General features: G+C 42.0%; 1 protein-coding gene across 35 annotated transcripts in view; it reads right to left on the bottom strand.

Annotated features, from left to right (window-relative positions):
* NRXN1 (neurexin 1) overlaps window positions 1–6,000 on the bottom strand; it is a 1,923,519-nt gene that overhangs the window by 403,023 nt on the left and 1,514,496 nt on the right. The window lies entirely within an intron of this gene.

Below are 6,000 nucleotides of genomic sequence, written 5' to 3'. Positions count from 1 at the left end.
TTGTGTGTGTGTGTGGGGGGGGTTGTGTGTGTGTGTGGGGGGTGGGTTGTGTGTGTGTGTTGGGGGTTGTGTGTGTGTGGGGGGGCTGTTTGTGTGTGCGTGAGGGGCTGTGTGTGTGTTGGGGAGGTTGTGTGTGTGTGTGTGTTGGGGGGGTTGTGTATGTGTGTGGGGGGGTTGTGTGTGTGTGTGTGTGTGTGCGTGGGGGGTTGTGTGTGTGTGTATGGGGGGTTGTGTGTGTGTGGGGGGGGGGGGTTGTGTGTGGGGGGGTTGTGTGTGTGTGTGTGGGGGGGGGGGTTATGTGTGGGGGGGTTGTGTGTGTGTGTGTGGGGGGGGGTTGTGTGTGTGTGTGTGGGGGGGGGGGGTTGTGTGTGGGGGGGTTGTGTGTGTGTGTGTGGGGGGGTTGTGTGTGTGTGTGTGTGGGGGGGGGGGGTTGTGTGTGGGGGGGTTGTGTGTGTGTGTGTGGGGGGGTTGTGTGTGTGTGTGTGTGGGGGGGGGGGGTTGTGTGTGGGGGGGTTGTGTGTGTGTGTGTGGGGGGGGGGGGGGTTGTGTGTGTGTGTGTGTGGGGGGGGGGGGTTGTGTGTGTGTGTGTGTGTGTGGGGGGGGGGTTGTGTGTGTGTGTGTGTGTGTGTGTGGGGGGGGGGGGGTGTGTGTGTGTGTGTGTGTGGGGGGGGGGGGTTGTATGTGTGGTTTCATAACCCATTTCCCTATTTTGTCTCTGCCCTAAAGCGCTCTACACATATAAATTCTATAACAATGTCTAAAAATACAATTGCAAATACAACTGGGTAGAGAAAATGAGTATACAGACATATCTGCTCCATTAAACAGCATCAGTGATTTAATACTATATGAAAGTCAATAAGTTCCTCACTGTATTCAAATTATGTAGCATTTAAATGGAGGCATTACCAAGAAATGGCTGAAAAAAAATATATTTAAATGATTAAATTATGCAGTATAATAGTTCCATTTCAGATGGATCCAGGCAAAATATATGAAAATAGAGAACTAATGCTACACAAGTAGAACTTAGAACAAGTGAATGTTGCACATTGAAATAAACTTGTCTGAGGGCTCCACCAGAGACTTTTATCAGCCGCACTATGAACGGTAGAATTTGTGTAGAATCTCAAGGGCCTGTTATATCACAGTGTATGGTACTCTAGGGGAGGGCAGGAAATACTGATTTTATAGCCTTTCTAGTATAAAATATGACTTTCTGGTCCAATTATTTTATTGCATGAAAATTCAAAACTGAATGACATTTAGAACTTTACAATTATTATTCAGCAGATACAAAGAATAATGCATTAGTAAGAGCAGAATGGATGTTTTTAGTCATACGAGTTAAATGGCCAATAAACATGGCAATAATAAAAGACATACCACTAATTTATATTTGAGCAGTAGGTAAGGTTGAATAAAGACAATAGTCCATCCAGTTCAACCTGTGCAGGTTTACATGTGTCAGTGTCTATAACTATTTCCAATATCCCTGTATGTTGTGTTTTTTAAGATGCACACCCAAGAGTCTCTTAAAAATATCCATACTCCACGCTGCCACCACCAATTGTGGAAGAGAGTTCCACATCCTTAATGCCCTGATAGTTAAAAACCCCGGGAGCAGTTTAAGGTTAACCTGCTTCTCCTCCAATCTCATTGTGTGGCCGCCTACACTCCCTGAGACTGAATCGTTTTTTTCCTAGGCTAGGATCATCATTGAGGTATTTGTAAATCGCTATCATGTCCCCTTTCAAGTGTCATTTCTCCAGCAAGAATAAATCGAGTGCTTGCCGGCGTTTCTCATAACTGAGGTCCTCCAGTCCCATTATTCGTTTTGTTGCCCTTTTTTGTTGCCCTCTCCAGTTCCAGCACATTTCTTCTGAGGACTGGTGACCAGAACTGGACAGATGTGGTCTAACCAATGTTTTACAAAGTGGCAGGATTATAGTTTTTTCCTTTTTTAAGCAATGCTAATATTATGGATCTGAAAGCTTTGTAACCCATAAATGATGGCATTTGTATTATTAAAATTAATGTGTTTGGCTTTCATTAATTTCTTGTGGTCAGTATTAAAAAAATAAATACAAATTAAGTCAGATAAACATGAAATATTGCAGGTATGTTTGAGATATATTGGATAATACTGTATGATAACGCCCAACATTTCAGTGTGCTTGACATGACCATAAAGGGACCATAAGTTTGTCAAAATTTGCCAAGTGCTTTTTATGATTTTAAAAAGAACTAAACATGCATCTGTAAGAATTTGAACGAATCTCCACTCTTAAGTTGTTACAAAATTTCACCTTACCTCTCAGGAAATGGTGTTTGTGTTGGTATTTACTTGTGTTCTCTCCCGATAAGGGCTGAATTGTCTGTCCAGTGTCAGGTTCCAAGTCCCCATGGAGGCTAACTTGGTTTCTACTGGAGATTTAAGCTACTAAAAGAGGATAAAAGTACTGGGTGCAGCTGTTAAAATACGGGGGGGGGGGGTGGATTCCTCCACCCCCCTCATTTGAGGAATCCACTGACTGAATGAAAGAACTAATACCTAGTCTATACAGGCCGAATGCTGGGAAACATCGGCCGGTTTACTAAAAATTGGCCAACATTTGGTCCCTGTGTATGTCAGCCAGTTGTCTGAGAGCCCTGACCGGAGTGTTCTGGTGGGGGAGATCACTGTACTGATGACGGATCGTTAGTACAGTGGCTCCGACCAGAGCTGTTAGGTTTTTTTTTTTTTCGTTCAGCTCACTGCGCTGAAAGAAGATAAATTATTAGTGTGTACTAGGTTTAGCAGAGTATGACCAGCTTCAAGGTTTTTTTTTTTTTTTTTGTGTAATCCTGACAAGTCTTGTGCTATATGACAGGTTTTGGAGTGTCTATTTTCAACTTTGATCTCAGACAGGAGTCTACAGTGCATCCGTAAAGTATTCACAGCGCTTCACTTTTTCCACATGTTTTATTATAAAATGAATTCAATTATTTTCCTCAAAATTCAACAAATAATGCCCCATAATGACAACGAAAAAGGAATTTGTTTGAAGTCTTTGCAAATGTATTGAAAAAATTTAAATAAAAAAAATCCCACATACATAAGTATTCATAGCTTTTTCTCAATACTTTGTTGAAGCCCCTATGGCACCAGTTACAGCCTCAATGCTTTTTGAGTATGATGCTACAAGCTTGGCACAGCTATTTCCTGGAAGTTTCTCCCATTCTTTCTTGCAGGACCATTCAAGCTCCATCAGGTTGGATAGGGAGCTTCGGTGCACAGCCATTTTCAGATCTCTCTAGAGATGTTCAATCGGGTTCAAGTCTGGACCCTGGCTGGGCCACTCAAGGACATTCAGAGAGTTGTCCCATAGCCACTCCTTTGTTATCTTGGCTGTGTGCTTAGGTTGTTGTCCTGTTGAAAGATGAACCAGTCTGAGGTTGGAGCAGGTTTTCATCAAGAATGTCTCTGTACAATTCTGTAATCATCTTACCCTCGATCCTGACTAGTGATGCTGCCACCACCATGCTTCACTTTAGGGATGGTATTGGCCAGGTAATGAGTGGTGCCTGGTTTCTTCCAGACATGAGGCTTGCCATTCATGCCAAAAAGTTCAATCTTTGTTTCATGAGAATTTTGTTTCTCATGGTCTGAGAGTGCTTCAGGTGCCTTTTGGCAAACTCCAGGCTGGCTGTCCTGTGCCTTTTAATGAGGAGTGGCTTCTGTATGGCCACTCTACCATACAGGCATGATTGATGGAGTGCTGCAGAGATGGTGGTTCTTCAGGAAGGTTCTCCTCTCTCCACAGAGAAACACTGTTTTTTTTTAAAGTGTATGTTTTATATATAGAAGGGAAGGATTAAACCCTCTGTGAGTGGATTCCTCTCCAAATCTAGGGGAATCCAACTTTTAGACAATTTTGTTTTGGAGCTCCATGGTTGTGGTGCTTATTTGATCCCCAGTGAATGAAGAAAGGGAGCCGTGAAATCACAGCACAGAAAAAAAAAAAGTACAAAATAGGACCAACCTCTGAAGAAGGGCCTCAATCTCTGAACCCCCCAAGGATCCTGAAAGGGGTGAGACATTCCAATCTACCTAGTCTAAAACAAGGTGGACCTCGCTCCTGCCAAAGCTAGTCCTCCAAGTACTTGGTGAGTGCTCTCCCAAAAAAGACCCTTGGTTGGAAAGAGAAAAAAGAACCAAGGGCCACAGATCCCCTCCTAGACATCACGGTAGGCCCCCACAAACCTGCACCCTCCATCTCTGTGTCCCTATTGGAAGATTTCCCTCACTTCTTGTTCTGGTGACAGTTATCTTGCTAGCAATGGTCACCAGGACATATAGGAAGGTTGAATCTATCCAGCAGGCACACACCTCAATGGCAATAAAAGCTTGTCAAAGTGGTTCTAACCGTTCTCCTCTCTTTAATAAACTAATGAAACAAAGTTTTGGCTATGGATATACTTTAATTTTTTACCTTAGTCGGAACATCACAGTACTTTATAGACTAATTCCTTCATTTAGATCCCATGGTATCTACATGTGCAAATGAGCCACCAAAGAGTCTAAATTAACAAAGGGCTTCACACTGTGATTATTTTTCTTGCAAACTGTACAAGAGGCGTAAAAGACTCTAACATTACCATCTCTGCGTGAAATGGCAACTTTATCTTTTTAAACTTTCCTACAACTTTTTTTTCTTTCTTAGAACTATTGTATCTTAAAGGTATCTTTCTGACTAAAAGCATGGCGATCTGTATACCATCATCAAATCTATAAGTATCTTAGCAAATCTCTTTTAAAATCTGAAATTAGCCCCGTTCACCCATCAGCCCTCCTTTGATTATTCCGCTTCCATTTGCGAGAGGTTTCAACTTGCACAATTTTCTCTCTTGCCTTCACTAGTTTCTCTGACATTGACATGCTGATTGCTTGAGCAGTACAGGGAGATTTGTATTATTCCGTGATTAAATGACAACTGATTTCATACTGGGGTCTGGCATACAAAAGGTAGACAGCTCTCTCTGTTTCTTGGCATCAGAAACATTGTTCTGTGCTATTGCCTCAATACATGAAAGTTAAAACTCTCAGGGAAGCAGTAGAATTGCAATTTAGGAGAAAACAGGTAATTATGCATTCTCTGTGACTTTTAGCAAACACAAAAAAAAGGTTTAACCCTAACGTGGCCTGGGTAGAATGTGCTAGAACGTTGGCTGAGTGCAACAAATTATATCATGGACTTGATAGGATGGCAGATGGAGCACGGCTTTGGTTCAGTCTCTTGTGGCATAGGGTGTCCTCAAGACTGTGCAGAGCAAGTCTGACTGCATCATCAGTGTGGCTTATAGGAGGCAGATGGGCGGTGGGGGGGATATATTATATGTTTGCAGAATAAGATTTGATTTGCCATGTTTAAAACATAGATTGAAATTGGTGCCGCAAAAATAACTTGTCTATTTAGCTGGAATTTTCTTCCCATATTTTAAAGTGATACCATTGATTGATTAAAAAATAGCAGATACAAATCGTTAACGCTGTTGGATTTTGTCAAAGCTTCCCCACCCCTCCACATTCTTATTCACCTATACTTAGGATTAGCTACTTTGTTGCCCAATAGAAATCTATGAAAGTTTGGAAGGGGTGGATATTTTCTGTCACTACTAAGAAGTGCCAATGTTGTTTCCCTATAGCCAACTGCTACATTAAGATCAGTCTTGATTTAGTCAAAATAAAATACAATTTGTCTTGTTTTTTTACCTTAGGTCTCCAACTTACAGATGTTTTGGTCCATGTCTGATGTGTATAGGATAGTGTTGGGCTAAAAAAAAAGTTAAATTTGGTCCAGATGGATCTGCCATAAAGAGATTTTTCCTACAAAGAAGCAGATCCATGGTTGAAATATGACACAGGTGGACCCTGTTCTGGTCGTAGGCTACTACCTCTCTGATAGTGACAAAGAAAGTGCTTGCTAGACAGTAAAATCTTAGATATGTACTGAGGAG

This window comes from Lithobates pipiens, unplaced genomic scaffold (genome assembly GCF_037356315.1).
Source record: "Lithobates pipiens isolate NorthernLeopardFrog02 unplaced genomic scaffold, aLitPip1_a1.2 Scaffold_18, whole genome shotgun sequence".
Lineage (NCBI taxonomy): Eukaryota > Metazoa > Chordata > Amphibia > Anura > Ranidae > Lithobates > Lithobates pipiens.
This window is presented reverse-complemented; position numbering and strand designations above follow the sequence as displayed.